This window comes from Pristis pectinata, chromosome 12 (assembly GCF_009764475.1).
Source record: "Pristis pectinata isolate sPriPec2 chromosome 12, sPriPec2.1.pri, whole genome shotgun sequence".
Taxonomy (NCBI): Eukaryota; Metazoa; Chordata; class Chondrichthyes; order Rhinopristiformes; family Pristidae; genus Pristis; species Pristis pectinata.
The window spans coordinates 19,225,978-19,250,838 of NC_067416.1; the positions used below are offsets into that span (position 1 = coordinate 19,225,978).

Sequence of the window (24,861 nt, forward strand, 5' to 3'; positions counted from 1 at the left end):
CAAATGAAGAGTTATGATACGAGTTTCCTGCAGTGTCATTTTAGTGCCAATACTATTTACTCATAACTCATTGTGTCATTGAAGAAATTTAGAATATAACCTGAAATAAAGAAAACAAAGTCTAAACATTGGTAACATTACTAAGCTTCAGTAAATATTTTAAAACTTTGTGTTTAATATTTTTGTCCAAACAATGCCACTCTTGGATTTAAAATATTACACAAAGGACAGATGGAAAATCTTTTACATTTTGATTATCTTTTAAAAAAAACTAAAACACCAATATTAATCATGTCTCCACATGTTTACATTGCATATGATTTCATTTATTTCTACATAATGAGTTCTTTCTAAAATCTATTTTATCATTTCACAAATGAATCTAAAAAGGGTTTAGTTCTGATAGAGTTGAAACTCAAATCCAACCCATAAGGAATTATAAATAACACAATTATTTAGTCTACTTGTATTCCCAGTTACTTTTTAAGACCTGCAACTCAGACAAGTGATGAAAAGCAGTGACAGGTTTATAGAAGCCGAAATGCATTAGACTTTACTATTTGTTTACCCTGAAATTTAAAGAATAACAGGCCAACAGACTGTAAGGTATGAAAGTCACTATTCGATGGAGCCAGGGAAAATATTTCTGATGAGTTATGGCTAAGCAGCTCTTTGTCTTGAACTTAGAACAATGTAGAGCACAGAAGTGTAGAGAAATCCACTGCTCCATAAAGTTTTAAATCAGTCACAACCCTTTCTATAATGGATACATTACATCAAAATCTAACAATACATATTCAAAGAGCAGTTTACGCAAATGAATTGTAGGTTTCCTTAATTTCAAGTAAGAATATTTTAAACAAAGTTTAGAGGTTGTGATTGCACTGGATTATAAAGGAAATTCACCAGGATGTTGCCTGCAATGGCTGACTTGAGTTATGGGGAGAGATTGGATAGGCTGGAGTGAAGGAGACTGAGGGGTGACCTGATAAGAGTACATTACATTATGAGGGGTATAGATAGGGTAAGTAGCCAGAATCATTTTCCCCATGGTAGGGGTATCAAACACAAGATGGCATTGGTTTAAGGTGAGAGGAAGGAGTTTTAAAGAGATCTGATGCAAGTTTTTTTTAAAAATATGCACGGAGTGGTTAAAATCTGGAATGCATTGCCAGAGGAGATGGTAGAATCAGACACAATTTCTACGTTTAAGAGGCATTTAGACAGACACACAGAAAGGCAGCAAGGCGTACAAGGATACAGTCCTAATGCAGGCAAATGGGATGAGTGCAGATGGGCAACAAGGTTGGCATGGTCAGTGAGCTGACTGGACAGTTTGTGTTCTATCACTATGACATTCATGGAGAGAACATAAACAATACAGTACCTAGCAAGGAAATCACTAATGTCAAATCACTAGACAAATGGAAGGTTAATTTCTGAAAAGTGAGCTATTCTATTCATTATTTAAAGAAGCAGGCTTAACTCTGTATGGTACAAGTGAGAACAGTTTCCACATTCCATGTCATGTCCCTGCTCAAAGTAAATATCACCACTTGCATATTTTTCACACACAGACATTACATTTATTACATTTCCTATGGCTCTTTTGGCCCATGAAACTGAATGCTACATCCCTAGGGATGGAATCAGACACATTGCATTGCTACACCCTCAATATGACCTGGGTGAGACGCATGTTATTATATAAAAAATATGCAATAAAGCGTGTGCCAAACTAATGTGGGTCTCTTTCGTAGAGATTACTAATTAGTTTTCTATGTAATACTGCTCATTTATATGCACATTGCTTCAGCCAGAGAATTAACAAACCTCTGACAGCTGTCAATGCCAAGACACCATCAGTTTATACACTTGGTCCTGTCCACTCCAATGTTATGGGTTCCTAGGTGGCTATTGAAGCCAATGTGGGAACCGCACACATTTACACCTATGGGCCAGGAGATGGCAGATGGGATGGGCAAGAAGGGAGCTTGCGAGGTGGTGTGTTCCACTTTGCAGGACCCCTATGAGCTTCTGATGCACAGTCTTGGGCTCTCAATGCTATTCAGATTGCCTCTTCTCCACTTTAAGCAGTCACTGTGCAGAGGTTCCTGGGACTCAGCGAGAATGTTGTATTTCCTCAAAGAAGCTTTGAGCACATCCTTGAGTGGGAGCTGACTCTCATCGAAGGCAGATATTGATGAACTTCACCAGTGCTTTCAATGTACCAAAACAGCCATTGGTCAAGTGAGAAGGGTATTTGAAGATCAAGACCACGGATTTGGCACAGAACTCAATTATTCTCAGATCAAATGGACTGAACTTAAGTGATAAAAAACAGATAAGGGATAATGAATCCCCCAGATTTTCTTTTAATTTCATAAGCACTTTGTACTGTTATTGTTTTTACCTGTACTAACTCAATGCACTCTGCACAAACTCAAATGTAACTACACTGTGTAATGAATTGACCTGTATGATCAGTATGCAAGACATGTTTTTCACTGTACCTCAGTACAAGTGACAATAATAAACCAATAGCAATTTTGTTTATCAAAGCAACGAAAAATGTCAATTCCATACAGTATTAGAGAGAGGAATATACCAAATGACAAGCTAGATTTGTTCACGATCATAATGAAGCCTGTCAGGTCCTGCCACAGTTTTTGTGGTGTGGACACAGCTCAAGAACAGTTTCCATGTAAGCCATTTAAATTTCATGCAGAATCAAAAAAAGCTCACCTCTATTTTCTATTGTTGACTTTTCCTCTGCCTTACACTCATTATTTCAAAATTATTGTCCGTTATTTCCATAACTTTTATATAACTAAAGTGATTTTGTATGCCCATGCATATAAAATTCAGCTCTTCACCTTTATGATGAAACACAGTTCAAATCACGTCATTCTCTGTTTGATGATTCACAAATGTTTCCATTTAACTGAAATATTAGAAGACTAGAAGACTGGTTTGTTCGTAGGCATTGCTTTATTAAGTCATTTATAATATAATTTAGACAGTCACCTGAGCACCACCTTCTCTATAACAATCTTTCTCTGAATTTTTATTATGTGCAGTTGTTAAATATAGAGATCAGATTTAAAACAAACTTTCCTATTTAAGCTTCTAAGTACTAAATCAATGTAACTGTCTTTATATACCTGAATACACATCTGCACTGAAGAACACTGAAGGCACAATGAATTTAACAAACACTCAATGTGAATTTATGAAACTTCCTTGAACAGTTACTTAAACTGACATAAGCCATGATACATTATTTAATCACAAAACCCTTGGCCTTAGTGACAGATAAACATTTGCTGTGATTTTTTTCTGTATATTTCACACTTAAGTAACAGAATATGCCTGAAACCTAATACCAGCATGCAACTTTTGATTTAATTAATCTGATCACTTAACCTTATTCATAAAATCAGAAAGTTATAATGTCATCTTCTCTAACATTGGACCAGCAATAATAAAGACTGCATCATATTATCAAGTCACATACTTTTTAAAAAAAAACCTTTGTTATTCAATTGCATTCACTTTCAGGAAATAGGCAACCAAATGTGCATAAATTCCCTATTTGTTTTAATGACCATTCCTAGATCAGATTTGATGCTGAAAGACATTTACAATGACACCAGTGGTTCAAATAAATGAGGTGAATTTTATTTTGTTCAAGCCCAAGATAGCTGTGAACTTATTAGTTATAGAAACAGAGTTTTTAAAAAGAGTATTAAGAGGGTATTTTGGTTCCTTTGTTTGTACAGTTCTGGTTCTTGCTTTTCTGCATATTAGTTCCAAATGCTTTTTTCTTTCCAATATCATTTTAAAAGACATCCTTCAAGCCATCATTAACCACTTGGCAGAGTAAACATTCTATATGGCAAGATTCTAATTAGGTTACTATTAACTTCTTCCTTTCAAGTAACTTTTGCTTTTTTGACATCATGGTCTTTGGTTTTCAACTCATCACCAAACTCCCGAGACCTGGGATTCAACACCTCCCTCTGCAACTGGATCCTGAACAGACCGCAACCAGTAAGGATAGGCAGCAACACCTCCAGCACGATTATTCTCCACACTGGTGTCCAACAAGGCTGCATCCTCAGCCCTCTACTCTACTTCCTATATACTCATGACTGCGTGGCCAGATTCTACTCTTACAAGTTTGCAGATGATACCACCATATTAGGCTGTATCTCAGATAACGATGAGTCAGAGTACAGGAAGGAGATAGAAGGCTTAGTGACATGGTGTCATGACAACAACCTTTCCCTCAATGTCAGCAAAACAAAAGAACTGGTCTTTGGCTTCAGGAAAGGGGGCGGTGTACATTCACCTGTCTACATCAATAATGTTGAGGTTGAGAGGGTTGAGTGCTTCAAGTTCCTAGGAATGAACATCACCAATAGCCTGTCGTAGTCCAACCACGTAGATGCCATGGCCAAGAAAGCTCACCAGCACCTCTACTTCCTCAGGTGGTTAAAGAAATTTGGCACGTCGCCTTTGACGTTCACCAACTTTCATCGATGCAGCATAGAAAGTATCTTATCTAGATGCATCATGGCTTGGTATGGCAACTGCTCTGTCTGGGACCGTGAGAAACTGCAGAGAGTTGTGGACACAGCCCAGCACATCATGAAAACCAGCCTTCCCTCCATGGATTCTGTCTATATCCCTCACTGCCTTGGTGAAGCAGTCAGCATAATCAAAGACCCCCACCCACCCAGGTCATTCTCTCTTCTCTCCTCTCCCATCAGGCAGAAGATACAGGAGCCTGAGGGCACATACCACCAGGCTCAAGGATAGCTTCTATCCCATGGTGATAAGACTATTGAATGGTTCCCTTATACAATGAGGTGGACTCTTGACCTCACAATCTATTGTTATGACCTTGCACCTTATTGTCTACCTGCATTGCACTTCCCTGTAGCTGTGACACTTTACTCTGTATTCTGTTATTGTTTTTACCCTGTACTACCTCAATGCGCTGTGTAGTGAATTGATCTGTACAAATGGTATGCAAGACAAGTTTTCAACTGTACCTCAGTACAAGTGACAATAATAAACCAATGCCAAACTCATCAGCATAATGAATCTATGCCTGCACTCCCATCCTTCTGAACGTGCCTGTAAAATCTACCATCCACTTAGTAGGGAAAATATAGTCTTATCTGCTCGAGTTTTTTGTAAATCAGACTCTGTTTGAGAGATGGGCATTGCCTTTTATCCAAGGGTTTTTAGGCATTTCCAAAGCAAGTTGCTGAAAACTGTGTCAAATCCAAATGTTGCCTGACCAACCTTGCATCAAGTCATCATGATCTCTTTCCTTCTGCACTTATTTCATCCAAATATAACCCAAAAAGATTGAATTTAATTTCTTAATGTTTACCTGTAGGCAAACAATTCCTATAGGAGCATGGTCAAGTCTTGTTTAGTTAGCAGGTCTCAAATTTCACATGAAGTTAGACCTTGTCAGACTTTTCAAAACGTTGATCGTAAGAGAACTTCCATGACTGCCAAGCTCAACCATTAACATTTGTTGACTATGTAGAAACTCTCATCCTGTTCACGTCCTCCAACTAATAACACATTCCAAATCCCAAACACAACTTATTCTGTTTTCTAAATTATAAACCATCACAAAATTAGTGGAAATTATAACTTCATAGGGCACAGAAACTGGCCATTTGGCCCACTCTGTCCACCAAGCCAACCATAAAGTATCCATACTCACTGTATGTTTATCTCCACTTACTGGAGGCATTATAACAGAGAATAATATTGAAAATACCTTATATTACATCTTGACAGTGAAACATTAAAAAATTGTGCACATCAAGATAACAATGTCATTTATTAGCACTCAGCACAGTGATTCAATCATATTACATGTCACTTATTAGCAACAGAAAGTACAAGCTACTGTCATTTATAATAGAACATACTGAGTTTCCCAAAAAGTGACACCAACTGAAAACTAAAGAATTCTGCTCTGTAACACTCAGGCACAACATGAACAGTGACAAAAGTCATAACACACAACCGACAAGCATTTGCAATATTAGCAGATATACTTAAATGCCTTTAAATCAAATCGGATTTATCTAGATAATGCACAAGAGTGGCAATCAACATTTTAAATACAAAAATACAAAGACACATTTCAGTGCCATCCATTCCTTACTTTTTTTTTTAAAATCTGGATTTTAAATAGCTGCTCATTTAATAGCAGGGTCTGACCTACTGGAGCACTGTTCCAATTTAGAATAGTGCAACCACTATTCATGAAATGGCCTCCTCCACATTGCGGAAACCAAATGCAATTTGGGTGCAACACCTCCTGTCTGGAAAAGTGATCCCAAAATTCCAGTTCCCTGTCACTCTAATCTTCCCCTATCCTGATGCATCCATCTTCAGTCTTCTAGAGCTTCTAATGAACTTCAACACAAGATTGAAGCAAAACATCTCATCTTCCCACTGGGCACACTGTAGCTTCCAGATTCAGTGTAGAGTTCAACAACTGCAGACATTGTCGAGAATCTCGATTTTGGAATTCTGCATTCAGTTTGGATGTTGCATCTTTTGCAAGATATATTGTACATTTACCATTATGATACCTGGACTTAAAGGAGTAAATTCAGAGGACAGGTAGTATAAAATCAATATCCATTAATTTTAAGCAGGTAAAGGGTATTTAAAATTGTGTTTAAAATAACAAACTGATGCCAATAGACTAGATGCAAAGGTGCTAATTTCTTCAGTAAAATAATAGAACTAGAAGCCATTCAATGCCCCCTGGTAATTTTTTCTTGAAGACCAAGAAGGATTAATCAAAATTCTCAGCGAGTTACAGCACAGAAACAGGCCTCTGGCTCACCAAGTCTGGCCAACCACCAATTTACACTAAATCCTATATTAATCCTGCTTTTATTCTTCCCACATTCTCATCAGCTCTCCTCAGATTCTATTACTCACCAACACACCAGGGACAATTCACTGTGGCCAATTAACCTACCAGCCTGCATGTCTTTGGGATGTGGGATGGAACTGGAACACACGTCACTGGGAGAATGTGCAAACTTCAGGTAGCTCCTGAGGTCAGGATTGAACCTGGTTCTCTGGCACTGAGGAAGCAGCTCTACTAGCTGTGCCACCCAGCTCAGTGCCAAGATCAATCTATTTTTGTTGGACAAGGGTATCAAGGAATATGAAAACAGTATTAATATCGTTGAGGTGTACATTAGCCAAAATGAAACTAAGTAACAGAATGGATGAGATGTTGATTGGCTTTTCATTATTTCTATATCAACATCTATTTTAGAGCTTGAAGTATTAAATTAATGCTGTAAAACTATCAAAATACTAAAGATTATGACTAACTCACTGAAAACCAAGCTAAGTATAAATCTTTCCAAGTATTGCTTTCAAGAGGATGCACATGGGGGAAAAAAAGTTTTATACATTCAATCCTTGTGCCTCTCCTTCTTCCAATTTGCTTTGTAACTTCTGGGATCCAGAGTTACCAATTTACTCAGAGAGCTTATCATCTATTCATCTACATAAATAAGTGGAATGCTTCCTGTTTTACTTGAGAGAGAAAAACGTCACATTTTTTAAAAAAATTAAACCGTATAGTTATGAAGAAATGCAAAATTACAGATTAAGAGCAGGAGGAGGTCACTCAGCCTATCAACCGTTCCACCATTTTACTAAGATCATGGTTGGTCCAACAGCAACCTCAACTCAGCACACCAGTCCATTCTTGTAACCTGTCAGGCTCTTCCTTAGCAAATATCTATAACAGCCTTAAAATTATTCACAGAATCTGCTTCCACTACCCTTTGAGGAAGTGTTTCAAAGACTCACAGCACTCAGAAATAAAAATCACTTCATGCTTTAAACAGGCATTCTCCCACAGTGATCATGTCAAAGCCCCTCAGCCCCTTGTATGTTTGAATCAAATCACACTCTAAGCTCCTACAGATACAACCTAACCTGTCAACCTTCCCTCATAAGGAACCCACTGTTCCATACAGTAAGTCTGGTAAACCTTCTCTGAACTGCTTCCAATGATTTGGCATCCTTATATCAGCAGACCAATGCTGTACACAGAACTCCAGGTGAGATCTCTGCAATGCTCTGTATAACTGATGCATTACCATCTTATTTTTGTGTTCAATTCTCCTTGAAATAAACAGCAACACTTTGTTAGCTCTCCTAATTAGTTGTTGAACCTGCGTGAATGTGCATGAGGACACGCAGTTCCCTTTGCATTTCAGATGTAATCTAGAAGAATCATCAACCCAATTGCTTTTACTTACTCTTCACCATTTCCTATTTTATAGGGGTGGTTTACAAATAATTAGTTTTTTTATGTATATAGAAGACTGCCTGTGATATAACCTCACCATGTAAAGTCATGTGACAGATTTGCAAGTATTCTTTACTGAAAGCACTGGTTCCAACAGCACCGCTGACAACAGCTTTATGCAGGCGCCGTGTGGTTTAAATCAGATCATTAAAACAACAAACTTTAGGGGCTGGCAGTTCTCAATCCAACCTTAAAACAGTTCATCACCAATGGATAATATGCCAGCATAACAAATTCAAAGAACTATGACGTTTCTGCTTCAGCAACAACATAATAAGATGGGACTGCAGCCAACATTTAAAGTCAACAAAAGATTAGATCAAAGGTTATAAACTAAACACACTCACAATTGTACCATATTTAATCCTAGCCCAGAATATCAGGTATTAAGTATCATGGAAGAAAAAGAAAATTTTTTTTTTAAAACATTTCTGACTTTTCAGCCTTTAATGCTAAACATCCTCTTGACATTGTTGGAATTAAGCCTAGTTTAAAAAACAAACATGTAACCATGCTACTATAACGAAGAAAGTTCATGAACGATCTCCTACTCTTTCATTATAGATCCAAAAATGTTGCAGTAGTTCATTTTGATAGAAGCCAAATACTAAATATGTACCCAATCATAAAAGAGGCTTTTATAAGGCTCTAGGCAGCAAGTAATGTATCTGAATATCTATCGCTATTCATATCTTCTAGGCATGTAGCAATTGTAAAATATATAGAGGAAATAGGTCTTTACAATGAAAGCTGTAATACAACTAACAGCACTGATGTTTCTAATAAATTATGTCATGTAATGTTTAGCATTGTTTTAAATGACAGCTTGCTCTGTCTATCAGACACAAATGATTTGAACCCTGCAACATCTACATAATACAATAATGTCCAAAACATGTATCCTGGAAACTGGCCTGTAATGGAAGGTAACTCAGTTATGTCTACATGTTTTTTTTAAATCTGCTGCTTCTCATTGACATTTTGTGGCTCAGATTACAAATCGGTTCTTGCTACCCAAATGGCAGAAAAATCTTCAAACATAAGTTTATATGACTGATAAATAGCTACCAATACAACAACTTTTGCTCAACCTGTTTGTAGTTTTATTAAGTCGATGCAAATGCTAAAAATGCACATATGGATATTCATTCATAACTAGGAAAGAACCTCCTGGCCTACTATGGTTGTGTGTCTCCTCAAACATTTCCTCCCAATGATCAATTTGGATTTTATCCATTAAGAGATGGAATACACATGATATTCCCCACCATCAACTCTACAAAAAAGGGTTAGGGAGCACCATTAACTACTACACCTGGCCTTTTTGGACCTCACAAAAGCCTTCAATTCCATCAACAGAGAAAAATCACTGTCCCCAAAAATTGTCACTATTCTGCATCTCATCCAAGTTGCGATTCTTACCAATAGATTCACCAGACACTATCCCAGTCAGGTTGAGCAAGAGTATTACTTTTTAAAAAATTTCAAACTCACCTCCACAAGTTCCTCACTAAAGTGGAGTTAATCTGTAGATCAAACTGAAAACTGTTTAGACATACTATTCCCCCTGCCAGATTAGCAAGTTTAGTTTTGATTCAAGCAACATACCACACAATTCAAGGTTAAAAACCATCCTGTGCTCAATAATAATAGGCCTTTTATCTTTGCATACTAACATGCTCGTTTGTTTTGCCCATTTTATCTGATGTTTATACTGATGTTAAGGGAGTGCTGGACTGGTTGCTGATGTTACTTCATTGCCTAAAAGCCATAACTTTGTTTTCATTTGTACAAAGTGGATTGATTGGTGTTTTCTAGAAATTTGCAATTGAACATGATAAGCTTCTGGGAAAACTAAAATGGGAAAAAAAGACCTCGACAAGCCAATACAGATAAAAGATAATAATGATAGATATCTTTATTAGTCACATGTACATCAAAACATACAGTGAAATGCATCCTTTGCATAGAGTGTTCTGGAGGCAGCCCGCAAGTGTCGCCATGCTTCCAGTGCCAATACAGCATGCCCACAACTTCCTAACCTGTACACCTTTGGAATATGGGAGGAAACCAGAGCACCCAGAGGAAACCCATGCGGACAAGGGGAGAATGTACAAACTCCTCACAGACAGCAGTGGGAATTGAACACTCTTATCTAATAAGCCTTCCATAGCCTCTGCCAAACTTTGGTAAAATAAAACAATCCACCAGCCGAGAGAAAGTTATGCAAATTAGACTATACAGAAGAAGACAATTTTGCAATACACCACCAATTTGCAGGATCACAATGTGCATTCTTTCACTAGATCTGATCAAAACAGGTATACTCTAATGGTGCATGGAGTATTTAAGCAATTTATGCAATAAATATGCAATTACTATGTGCCAAAACATGCTTTTGACAAATTTAAAATCTTCACATGACAATTAAAGGCCTATAATTTACAATTCAATCATTAGTACAATAATAAATCATAAATGGAAGACCATTTTAAGAGATATAGAATAGAGAAACTGTACTAAACTTGTCTTAAACCTTAGACCACACTTGGAGTATGTCATATTAAAAAAAAGGATCTATAGTCACTGGAGAGGGTGCTGAGAAGATTTACAAGCATAATATGAGAAGTAAAATGGTAATATAACTGGAAGGGATAAAAATTAGGTCTCTTTTCTCTCAAGAAAGGAGAGCTAAGGAATGACCTGTGAGAGGTCTTTAAAATTATCAAATGTTTTAATAATGAGGATGCAGAAAGAATGTACTGTGGGGAAGAGCATAACTGGAGCCCATCATTTTAAAGAAATCATCAAGAAACCCATTGGGGAATTCAGAATAATATTCTTTACCCAAGCACGGTGAGAATGTGGAATTCACTAATAAATTTGCACTTAAGATCTTTTATAAGATATGCAAAAAGTGGGAGATAAAAGTTCAAGTCTCAGAGAAAAAGAATTGGGAAAGTCTGTAACAGGATGGAGGGCTAGGGAGATGGAGCCAGCTGAAAGAGGTCATGGACACTCATTTGAAAGACAAGTCTATGGTGTGGGAGAGCAGGGGTTTCTAAAAAAAAAGGATGCGATGAATAAAATCTGAAATTACCAGAAAAAGTTGGGGGGGGGTGGGGGGGGGGGGGTGGAGAAATAATCTGAAAGCTGGAAATGTGAGAAACGAAGCTGAAGTAGTTGATTATCCAAAATTGTTCATTTTATTGTTGACTCTACAAGGGTGTACCATGTCTCGATGGAAGGCGAATATCTATTCCCCAAGCTTATGTTAAGCTTTGCAAGAACAGTGTAGGTGTGCAAAGATAGTAAGGTCAAAGAGTGGAATTAAAGTAATACGCAACTGGTAGCTCAGCATCAAGTTTGTAAACTGAATGGAGTCATTCTGCAAAGAGATCACACTACTAGGATTTTCTGTTCATATTTTAGATTTACAGCAGTCATAATAATTTTCCTTTTTCATTTATCGGGATTGTTCATTTTCCTTTCCAGAGGTGTTTTATTAGCTTATCAGGTTTTCCAAGCATCACATAGCTCACCTTAACAACCAAGACAAAGGTGGGCTTTGATTAAGACTGCTGGTGCCAAAAGCAAATTGATGAAGAGTGCTCTTCTCTGCTAATATAATTCTTCCAATAAAATTGGAATATCAGTAGTCATGATTTTATATCTTTATTTTACAACAACTTCTGCACACATAAGATACTTGTTTGGTAAAAATACAAGTACACCCAGTCCTCTCTATCCACCGAGTTGCTATCCGCGTAATTGCAAAGTCAGCCCCAGTCTGCATCTCAAATATTTTTGAAAAAATATATCCATATACTTGCACACTGAGGAACCAACCATTGTCTATATGAATATCATGATCAGTTTCCAGACCACCTATATCAAATGGCTCCCTGTTATGCACTGATTGAATAGAGTGGTCTTTGTGTAAACATCTGTACTTTGTCATTTCAGAATCGATCACCGCTTCTAAGTTTCATACATTCAGGTAAAGTAGCTTGTGGGCTAACATCATTTCCTTTTAGATATTTAAAAGTTTCAATGTGTTTAATAATAACGCATACTAATACTTTTCAAATATTATAAGGCATATTTGTGTTTACACAGGGGCACATTGGGTATAAAGGTGAAAGCCTCAGTGGCATCCATGGTTTTATGCTAAATGCAAAAAGTCCATGCTCTATTCCTCATGGATTCGTGTACGCTAATTTACTGCATTTATTCTGCATAAAGCATGAAGAACAGACGACAAAAATATGGAGTTACACAAAATGAACTGAAATTGCAAAATAGCTAAGACAATTGTTATATTTATCTTGTTCTTGTTCCATCTATTCAGATTCCATCTATGGAGTGGCTGGAAGAGGCCGAGGAGGAGCGGCCTGTGCAACCGGCCTCCAGGAATTGACCCTGTGCTTGTCTGGGGTGGGGGCTTGTGCGGTGGGGGGGATGGGGGAGGGGGGGGAAGGGGATGGGGCTTTGCGTTGGGGGGGGAGGGGATGGGGGTGGGGGATCATGGGGTGGTGGGAGAGGGGATCGTGGGGACACCACAGGAGCATCAGCAGGCTGACGCAAGGATGCTGCCAGGACTGGAGGGACTTAGTTACAGGGAGAAGTTGGACAGGCTAGGACTTCATTCCCTTGAGTGTAGGAGACTCGTAAACACTCACCCAAGTGAATAAAATCATGAGGTGCATTGATAGGGTGAATGCACACAGCCAATTTTCCAGGGTCGGGGAACCAAGAACTAGAGGGCTTAGGTTTAAGGGGAGAGGTTTAATGGGAGCCTGAGGGACAAATTTTTTACACAAAGGGTGGTAGCTGTGTCCAGTGAGCTGCCAGAGGAAGTGGTCGAGGCAGGTACAATAATAAAACTTTTAAAAGACTGTTGGACAGGTACATGGATTGGAAAGGTTTCGAAGATTATGGACCAAACACTGGTAAATGGGACTAGCTTGGATGGGGAATCTTGGTTGGCATGGACCAGTTGGGTTGAAGGGCCTGTCTCCATGCTGTACAACTCAATGGTAACTATGTAAATGTTTCCAGTTTAAAGACTGAAATAATTTTGTCAAGAAGATGAATTAAAAACTATAATAAATGAAAAGAAATTTATCTCATTTGAGTTTACAGACAATTATCACATTTAAACCATAAGTAGTTAATGATATCATAGCACATCAAACCATCTACTAAAGTAATTTTCTGATTTATACACTGCTTTGTAGGTTTGCATATCTAACTTCGGTTGATATAGCCTTTTTTGTTTTGCAAGTTTGGATTGGGGCAATGGTTACAGAGAGTCTATTTTTAATTGATTGATCTTAAGGACGTTGCTTATTAGTTTTAAAAAAAAGCATAAAGGCAGTGGCTGAAAAGAATAACAAGCTATTCTTGATTTCCACCAACCTCATGGATTATCCCTCAAATGCTTGGCAGATAACAACAAAGACTAGTTATCATGTATAGGTTCATTTTAACACATCAAAACCCCAGAGTCATGCTTTCATTTCTGTGGCTTATTTTAAAAATAAACATTTCTGGTCACAACATAGTACTCCACAATCCTAGGAAGTTCATTTTCAGATACAAGAGTCAGAAATTTCCCTTTTTTTAAAAAAAAAAGGCAAATTAGAATGATAAACTAACTTCGTGTGCCAGTTTATATTACCAACATTCAAGTGCTGCTCAGAGCAACAAAGCAATTATCTTATCAGACACAGGCTGAAGAAAACAAAACAAATCAAACCAGTCAAAGGTGAAGAATCACAGAGGGCCAAATTGAGCTGACCAAAAGCCAGTGTCCACACATACTCAGTCAAGCTCAGAAATCTGAGACAAGCTGGAGGTCAAAAGTAAACCATACTTTTGGCAGGACCAGATGCACTTTGCATCCAGCCCCTCAGTTTACACCAATCCTGTATGGGGGTGGGTTGGGGAGTGCGTGAGTTATTTCACTTTGGTATTTTTAATTATTTGTTGGTTTTGTCAGATACTTTTTAAATTTTAAATCAGATATTTAAGAACATTTCTAAAGCCATTGACAGTGGAAAGTTGTACTCCACCTTGTGCATCAAGCCCACTTCACTTAATGGGTTAATTCTCAGGTACAGAAGATTAGGTCTTTCACCCTCTTGTGTTCAGAGATGTTATGGACTCAGTGAAAGTCCCTTTAAGATAGAGAGTGTGTGTGTGGGGCGTGCTTACGTCAATAGAAGATAAAGGACGTAATGACGTTGTTGAAGTAGTCAGAAGGAGAGAGAGAGAGAGAAGGGAGAGAGACACCAGCCTGCTTGTTTTCTCTATCGATGGATGAGAAACAATAACTGTGTTTGCCACTGAAATCCATGTATGGAAGTTGGAAGTAATCCGGTGGAGTTCACTTTGTTGCTGACCTGTAGAAGGACACAGGTATTTATGTGTGGACGACCACGATTCGGATGCTTTTCGGGGTGAGGAAGTCACTACCGAGTAAACACTGGAGTGTCGTTTGGGTTCCATCGTAGAACATTTGGATTTCGTATGTACTCTCTCTATGTTCTCTACATCTACGTCTTATCTTCAGACAACGGTGGTTGTTGAAGAAGCCCTTGCTCATGTTTCACCTTATGGCTTGCGGAACTGAACTTTAAGAACCATTCCGGAACTTGGAGTTCTGGACTTTGCCACACACACACACACAGAGTTTAGTTTTGGGGTTAACGTTCAAGGTTTAACATTTTTGAATTCTAACCTGCTAACATTTTTACTTTTATTTTACGTATTATCATAAGTAGTAATTAATAAAATAGTTTTTAAACACTAAATCATGCTCAGTGTATTTCTTTTGTTGCTGGTTCGTGACAGAGAAAATAAATGCAGGCAGGGACTTCAGCTGGATAGTAGGTCAGGTCCAACACAATTCTTCCCAAAGAACGAAGGTCAGTGTGGATGCCTGCATTCATGGGAGGGAATGGGAGGAGGGTGTTGGTTTGCACTTGATATAGTTGAATACAACCTCAATGCTACTCAAACCCTCCACTACTGGCTCAGCAATTTAAGGCCATTCCAGAAAGTACACAATCTAAAATGACACACGATAGAATGTGTCAGTTTTTCATTGTTTATGAAACCCCATCACCATAGTTCAAAGCAAGACAAGTTCAGGCAGATGTTGAAAATCTCATGAAACCATTAGAACTATAGATTTTATTGACATCATGGCTTACACTATTCCCTCATTTAAGATCATGAATAGATTAACTAGCTACTCAGCTCATTCCAACTGGTGGTATTTTGCTTTTGCAAGAGACCTGCATAACTGCCAGTTGCAGTTGAAAGTAATGCAATACATGCCCTTACAGTCCCTTAGACAGATAATAAAATGAGTAGAAGCCAAGCAAAGAAACACGATGACAGAGGCCAAACACAATAGAAATAAATTCTTCCAGTTTATTAGAGTAATAGGACAGAAAAAGGTGCAAGCAGAAATAACGAAGAGAACAAAACAATAACTGTAATGAATGATGACACTTTGAAGTGCTCATAGGGAAGATATAAGTAACAAGTACTCCCGAGAGAAACAGATTAAAACCAGTGATGGATAGGAATGAGATGAAAGTTCTAGATACGCTGAAAAAAATCTCAAAAACAAATAAATCCCCAGGACTAGTGTTATTTTACACAGAGTATTTACAGAAACTAACAACAATGGAAAACCAGAATATTGTTTTGCAGTTTTTGGAAGTCTGAATTAAAACACAAAATACTGGAATACTTAGGTCAGGCAAGATATTAAGAGTTAACACGTCAGGTCAATGATTTCATCAGAACTTCATCCTCGAAGAGTCAGGGATCGCAAATGTTAACTCAGTTCTCTTTCCACAGATGCTGCCTGAGCTGCCAAGTATTTCCAGCATTTCCTGTTTTATTTGTAAAGATCTGCCAATTCGTGGTACCAGTAGATCGGAAGTGGAACTTCATTTCTCTGTCCAATAACATAAAATACAGCAGAATGCATGGACTGATGGGAAAGTCCCTCCCTGCTCTGACTCCAACCCTCAAGAAAGTCAGAATCTAACTGGACCCAGTTAATTGCAAGTTAATTCAGATTTAATCGTACTGTTAAATTAATAAATTAGCAATAACATTTTTAATTGACTACAGTTTAATGTCTTTACACTTTTGACTGCTAATAACTACTTTTTTAATTTTCATAATTTTTGAATGTTTCTGAATGCAAGTCATCGGAGACCAATTTGACAGTCAGTTGAGCCAGGAGTGCAGCTTAAGCATCATACAAATATTTTTCTCGGCACTTTTGTACCTGACCAACATGATGACAAGAGAAGCCCGCAGAGTCTTGTTTCTCTGCTCCCATCCACATCCAGTCCCATCTTAGTGTTTTCAAAGATAAATACTTGTTTTATTCCTTTATCAGTCATTTCTAAATATAGTAGAAAAAACCCTGTACTCTAACAGAATCTACTTAAATTGAATCTTGCCAATTGAGTACTTGCACATCATTCACTCTCTCTGCTCCAATTTTCTAAACTAATTCCTACCAAAATGACAAGGTTATCTCATGTTCCACAGAATCTAAACTTTATCAACTGTTGCTAACCTAGAAGTTTGTTGAATGCTTTTTGAAGTCTACATAATTAACATCCAGAGACATTTCCTTAACCATCACAACTACTTCAACAGTTTTTGTTGGGCATGGTTCACTTTCCATGCTGGCTGTCCCTGGTCAGATCATTTTGTTGAAAACAAAAGCGCAGCCACTCCACCTCTAATAACAGATTACTAAATCACCAGTGAAGTATGCATGATCATTTAGAAGACACTAAAATCCCTAACAGTTTCAAGTACTCTCCAGCAAATATTGCATTTAAACATTTTACCAAAATGAGTGAAAAAAAACCCCACAGAAGTTTCAATGTGCTTCTTTTTGAAGTTGCAAATAATCCTTGAATTTCCTTGGTTACTATACCTAAACCCTCAGCTTTCTCTGCACAGATTGGAACCAATTCCAATCCAATTTAACTGCACCATGTGACAGCTTAACTCGAGCTTTTCTTGACACATGTATGTCATAGAAATGTACAAATATCATTTTCTTATCATACATTGCTCAAACAGATAAATTATTTAATCAACTGTCTTTGTAGATTTTGGAGAAAATAACACCAAATCATATTAAGTAACTTAATTGAGCTTTGTTTATATATTTTCCTTTACCTGCAAAAATACATTTTGATTAAAATGTACTATTTGTCCAACATGGTCTGCCTAAAATTAATTCCCAATTAAAATATTTGGGAGTTAATTTTAATTCAAGTATTAATGAACTCAAGTATGAGAACAAGTTTTGATGGAGAGACAAATGAACGATAAAGAAACATGGACCAGTGAGAGTCAGTGTGGCTGTCACATCCATCACATTTACGGGAATTGTTCAAGGAGGAAACAAATCCCACAGATTAAGGCTAATTAGGAGGCTGTATATACTTATATTTTGGCAAACTTCTGAACATGGTACCATACATGCTATTAGCCCAAAGGGCTGGAGGCACTCAACTTGGTTTCTGGAGTGAATCAAAAATTAGTTCGATGAGAGGAAGTAAAGGTGGGGGTGTGGGGGGGGAGGAGCTGTATTTTCCTTCTTAAATGCACTGGAGTGTAAGAAAATGATTAGCAGAGTATCATTATTGTCTGCATGGCATACAAATGATTTGAAAATGGAAAAACAAACAAAACTAAATAAAAACACAGCAGGGGCATGGCAAATTACAGGAAGCTAGGAAACAAAACGCAGCCAGATAACAGACTGTGCAACTGTGTGGGGGAAATGAACAAGGGAGAGAGAGAGAGAGATACTGCAAGGGTTACAACATGCAAGTTATTTACAGCACACAAGGGATAAGGATCCCAGGACACTAGTGGATAACATGTTAAAACCATAAATGCAAAGGCAGAGAAGTGATAAAACAAAACTGGTATTGGTTTATTATTGTCACCTGTACTGAGGTACAGTGAAAGACTTGCCTTGCATACTGATCGTACAGGTCAATTCATTACACAGTGCAGTTACATTGAGTTAGTACAGAGTGCATTGAGGTAGTACAGGTAAAACAATAACAGTACAGAGTAAAGCGTCACAGCTACAGAGAAAGTGCAGTGCAGGTAGACAATAAGGTGCAAGGTCACAACGAGGTAGATTGAGAGGTCGGAGTCCATCTCACTGTAAAAGGGAACTGTTCAATAGTCTTATCACCGTGGAATAGAAGCTGTCCTTGAGCCTGGTGGTATGTGCCCTCAGGCTCTTGTATCATCTGCCTAATGGGAGAGGAGAGAAGAGAGAATGACCTGGGTGGGTGGGGACTTTGATAATGCTGGCTACTTCACCAAGGCAGCAAGAGGTAAAGACAGAGTCCATGGAGGGGAGGCTGGTTTCTGTGATGTGCTGGGCTGTGTCCACAACTCTCTGCAGTTTCTTGCGGTCCTGGCAGAGCAGCTGCCGTACCAAGTTGTGATGCATCCAGATAAGATACTTTCTATGGTGCATCAATAAAAGTTGGTGAGTGTCAAAGGGGACATGTTGAATTTCTTTAGCCTCCTGAGGAAGTAGAGGCGCTGGTGAGCTTTCATGGCAGTGGCATCTACGTGATTTGACCAGGACAGACTATTAGTGATGTTCACTCCCAGGAACTTGAAGCTCTCAACCCTCTCGACCTCAGTACTATTGATGTAGACAGGCGCATGTACGCTGCCCCCTTTCCTGAAGTCAATCACCAGTTCTTTTGTTTTGTTGACAGTGAGGGAAGGGTTGTTGTTATGACACCATGTCACTAAACTCTCTATCCCTTTCCTGTACCCCCAATTCATCATTATTTGAGATACGGACTACTACGGTGGTATCAGCTGCAAACTTGTAGATGGAGTCAGAGCAGAATCTGGCCATGCAGTCATGAGCGTATAGGGAGTAGAGTAGAAGACTGAGGACGCAGCCTTGTGGGGCACCAGTGCTGAGAATAATCGTGCTGGAGGTATTGCTGCCTATCCTCACTGATTGCAGTCTGTTGGTCAGGAAGTCAAGGATCCAGTTACAGGGGGAGGTGTGCAGTCCCAGGTCTCGGGGTTTGGTGATGAGTTTGCTTGGAATTATAGTATTGAAGGCAGAGCTGTAGTCAATAAACAATAGTCTAACGTAGGTGTCTTTACTGTACAGACGCACCAGAGCTGAGTGTAGGGCCAGGGAGATGGCATCCGCTGTAGACCTGTTTCGGCGATAGGTGAATTGCAGTGGGTCAAGGTTGTCTGAGAGGCTGGAGTTGATGCGTGCCATGACCAGCCTCTCAAAGCACTTCATGATGGAGGATGTCAGAGCCACTGGTCGGTAGTCATTAAGGCATGTTACCTTGCTTTTCTTCGGTACTGGGATGATAATGGTCTTCTTAAAACAGGTGGGGACCCGAGATTGAAGCAGGGAGAGGTTAAATATGTTTGCAAATACTCCCAACAGCTGATCAACACAAGATCTGAGCACTCGGCCAGGGACACTATCTGGGCCAGATGCTTTCCTCACGTTCACTCTCTGGAAGACTGATCTTACATCCTTGACGGTGACCACGGGTTCAGTTGCATTGGAGGCTGTCAGGGTGGGTGGTGACAATCCACTTCCCTTCTGTTCAAAACTTGCATAGAATGCGTTAAGCTCATCAGAAAGGGATGCACTGTTGTTAACTATACAGCCTGTCTTTGTTTCGTAGACAGTTATAGCACGTAAGCCCTGCCACAACCGATGGCTGGTCTGGGACTATTTTGAGTCAGTATTGTCTCTTGGCATTCCTGATTAGCTTTCTGAAGGTCGTATCTTGATTTCTTGTACAAGTCAGGATCACCAGATTTGTGTGCAGCAGTCCTCGACTTCAGTAGGGAGTGGATCTCCTGGTTCATCCATGGTTTCTGGTTTGGGAACACCTGTATTGTCCTCTTTGGTACACAGCCCTCCACACACTGCTGATATAGTCTGATGGTGGTGGCATACTCATCTAGCCTGACAGCTGAGTCTTTGAACATGGACCAGTCCACTGACTCAAAGCAGTCGCGTAGAAGCTCATCTGTTTCCTCAGACCAGCACTGCACGACTCTCTGTACTGGATCCTCCTGTTTCAGTTTCTGTTTGTATGCAGGGAAAAGCAGCACAGCCTGGGGTCTGATTTCCCAAAGTGAGAGGGAGGGGTGGCTCGGAAGGCATCCTTGAAGGTTGTTTAACAGTGGTCAAGGGTGTTAGGGCTCCTGACGGAAGAGGAGACATGCTGGTAGTACTTTGGTAACACACTAGAGATTGGCCTGGTTGAAGTCACCTGCAATGACGAAGAGGGCCTCAGGCTATTCTGTCTCAAGGTTGTTGACCACAGAGTATAGCTCATTGAGTGCAGGCTTCATGCCCGTCTGTGGTGGGATGTAGACTGCCATCAGGATAGCTGAAGTGAACTCCCTTGGCAGGTAGAATGGTCGACACTTCACTGTTAGATATTCCATGCTGGGTGAGCAGAAGCTCGCTAGGACCGTCATGGCCGAACACCACAAGTTATTGATTAAGAAGCAGACCCCTCCACCTCTAACTTTGCCCAAGGACACTGTACGGTCTATTCGATGAATTGAGAAGCCCTCAGGTTGTATGGCACAGTTAGGTGAAGCAGGTGTAAGCCACGTTTTGGTGAGACATAGCACACAGCAGTCCCTCAGTTCTCTTTGGTAGGTCAGTCTTGCCCTTCACTATATACAAGGCACAAATTGGAGAGGATAACTGTAATGGGATTATGTGCCAAATCCGGATGAATTTTGTTCAATATTATTCATTATTTTGCAAAAAGTAATTCAGGACTTGTATTAAAGCTCACATAATTTGAAAATGCTGTTCATCACTTGCAGCTCAATTTATCAAAGTCATCAACTGAAAATGCAACCTGTTGCTTTCTCCATAGATGCTGCTTGATCTGCTGAGAATGCGATAAGAATGTAAATAGTAAACCATAGACTCTAATCCTCAAGAAGATGTGTCCTTTCAGGCTCCAACAAAAAAAGTTATGTCCCAAAGATGGATCATTCCCATACAGTTGAGCTTAAGTCAATAAAAAAAAACACAGCAGGTCATAACTTATCAGTAGCTTTTACTGATCTATACAGCATTGCATGCATCAACTACATAATGGAAATGCTGCCTACACTCCCACAGCAATGTAACCTAGGTGTCATTCTATTTAGTTACACTGTCTGGAATGAAAACTGAGACATTAGATATTCTTTTGTGATATATGGCATTTTATCACATCAAAACTCACCATAAGGTTCCTTTTTACGAGACTGGTCTGTAATCAATCACCTTGTTAAAATAAGAGAGACTATTATTCTAGGTTTGAGGTCAGCAGAAATTACTCTTACAGTTCTCAGAAAATTCAAGAGTCTTTTGGGCAGATGCCTAAGATAAACAGTTACTAGGAATCTTTTCAGATCTAGCTTATTTCTTATAACAGATACAAAATAGGTCTTTTAATATTTGTTGAATCATAAAACTTCAATGTATGCAAATCAGAAAATAATCTATTCTCGTTTACGTACATTTATGGCCTCAGTTGGGCAAACAGTCTATAATGGCTTGACAGTACTGCAAATCACTTGTGAATATCCTCAGTTGTGAATCTGTTCCCTTGAGTACCTGTGGTGAATTAATTTTGCTGGAAACTCTTGGATTAGATGCACTCAAATGACATAACCCTTCAAACATAAAGGCCTGACTGAATTCAGTAGGAAGCTGCTGTGTTCCAATTTAAAATGAGTAGGGTTTTTAATAACTCATCAGTGAGCAATAGCTAACAATTTATCAAGATTTAGCTTGCATAAACAGTGTGTGCACAACTTAAAACAAAAATTCAAAAGGTATGATCTTTCAACTTTTTCAGCACTCCTTTAGGTATATTCTTTCTTTTAAACAAAAGCTTATAATAGAAAATGAACTCAAAATATTATCACAAGCACATGTGTGTGTTCTTTGGCCTGAGTGCTCAAATTTTCCATTCACAAAACATTAACATATCAAAAAAAAAAGTAACCGGTTATGAATTACTCAAAATTAAAGGCTAACTGTGAGTGTACAAAGTTGACCAACTGAGTATATTATCAAAGAGTGTGTACAAAACTGAAATCAATGAGAACCAAGGGAAAAACTCATCACTGATTGGAGTCAAGAAAAATGGTTGTGCCTATGGCAGATCAATAATTTCAGCTATAGGACTTTACTGCAGGAGCGAAAAGTGAACTGGGCCTAATTCTTTGGCCAATTCATCAATAACCTCTCTTGCAACAAATGGTCAGGAATTGAGACGCTTGCAGAGTATTCAGTTCCATTCACAACTTCAGATTATGAAGGAATCTCTGCTCCAAAGCAGCAATACGTTAACAGTATTCAAGCTTGGGGTGATATGTGACCTAAATGGTGCTCATCACTTAAGTGCGAGGCAAAAACTTTTTCCAAAGGTCAGGGTATGACCTTCTCATCCAGTCACATCAATGGTGGTTGTAAGAGTCAGAGCATACCAGGTTGTAAGATTCAAATGAATCACCTCCCAACTCTCCAGTGCCTTTTCAACACTGACATGCACGTCAGATGGAATACTCTCTACTTGCCCCCATGAGCACAAAACTCCAACATTCTGGAATCTTGAAACCACCCAAGAAAACAGTCAATTTGATTGGTATTCCATTTATGAGCATAAATAGCCACTCACCCCACCAAAGGTGCATTATGATTAGTGTGTACAATCTACAAGATGCACTGCAGCAATTCATCAAGACTTCTTTGACAGCATCTGCTAAATGCAAGACTTATTTTCAAGGTACCCACAGAGATGGGAACATCAGCATCTTTAACTCATATTTTCAAGTCAGTGTTATACATTGACAGTCCTTCAGTGTTGCTGGATCAAAACTTTTCGCTGAGTTGAAAATCTGCCGCTATTCAAGACAGTGACTCACTACTGTGTTCAATTAGTTAGGATTGGAGAAAAAAATCTGGCATTTGCAATGGCACTCAATTCCCACAAATGAATAATATAAACACAGACAAATCACCAAATTTACTTTTACCATAATATTTCCATATATTTCACTATAGTTAAAACAAGAAATCAAATAGAAAAGAATGAATTTGCTTTTATATGGATGCTCCAAGACATCCCAAAGCACAATACATTTTGAAAAGCAGTCATTCACAGAGGTACATAAATAGATTGATTAGACTGGGTGAAAAATCAAAAAAACTGCATGTGTTGGAAATCTAAAATAAAATCTGAAATTGCTGGGAATACTCAGAAGGTCAGGCAGCATATGTGGAAAGGGGAACCAAGTTAATGCTTCAGGTCAAAGACCCTTTGTTGGTATTTCTAACACTTTCTGTTTGTTGGCTAGAGAGGGAGTAGGATGGAGAAGTAGCAGTCAACCTAAAAGCTCATGGTCACTACTGTGGATTGAATTATTTCAAACTTGATAATCATTTCTCCCTCAAGCATGCTATCAGATCAAAACAATAGTCCGAGGATGAAGAACTTGCCAATATGTTTACTTATGACCAACGGATTTGCCATTTCAACTGGGGAAAACTGTATGCATTTGTACATGATGCATATACCTACCTAAATTAGCCTTTGAGGAAGTTACCAGGAATCTCAAGTAGGAAACCTGACTACAGCAAAATTATATGTATGGGATAATCAATTACTTGATTTTGGTTCAAAAACACATCAAAAAGATTTGCTATCTATTGCTAATATTATCAAATGTGCACGTTTTAAGTCATCCCAGGTTTATTTTCCAAATTAACAATTGCTATACGACGTCAATTTATTCAACTGAACAAATGGTAAGAAAATGACAACTTGTGTTGAACGAAATGAACTTTTAAAGTGATATGTGAAATTCTTAAATTTTGCATTCTGATAGCTTGCAATTCCAGTAATAAAGTATACCTAAAAAGTTATTTGATTTATGTACCTCTGTTTGATTTGAGTTCAAACGTTCCACAAGTTACAATGACATGTGAAAGTGTGCTTGGAAAGATTAATCAGAAGTGAAATACCTTTTAAACAAAGGAAATGTAGCTTTAAAGTAAGCTTGCTGGGAAAACCATAAATCCATGCACTTGCATAAATAAATAACTTCTGAGAACATTTGAAATGGAAAAAAAATATCAAGTTTTAATTTAGCCTATCAAAAGGTTAAATTGCACGTCAATAATGAAGTACAATAAAATTTTAAAATAAAAATCGCACCTCAAAATGGATTATTAAAAGTAGTATTACTAAGTGTGGCATTAAGGTAGTGGTTATTGAGAGATCCTTTAAGAATTGATACAGTGAAAGTAGACTATTAAGACTTCATAGATTTCACTCTAAGGTAAGAGAGAAATCGTAGACACTCCA

General features: G+C 38.5%; 1 protein-coding gene and 1 long non-coding RNA gene across 8 annotated transcripts in view; one reads left to right on the forward strand and one right to left on the reverse strand.

The window, feature by feature from the left end:
* Positions 1-12,810, forward strand: part of LOC127576954 (uncharacterized) — an 84,949-nt gene extending 72,139 nt beyond the window's left edge. The window contains exons 5-6 of the long non-coding RNA XR_007957299.1: positions 12,356-12,389; positions 12,741-12,810. This is a non-coding gene — a long non-coding RNA (uncharacterized LOC127576954). The remainder of the gene's footprint in view (positions 1-12,355; positions 12,390-12,740) is intronic.
* Positions 1-24,861, reverse strand: part of LOC127576951 (arginyl-tRNA--protein transferase 1) — a 131,685-nt gene that overhangs the window by 41,753 nt on the left and 65,071 nt on the right. The window lies entirely within an intron of this gene.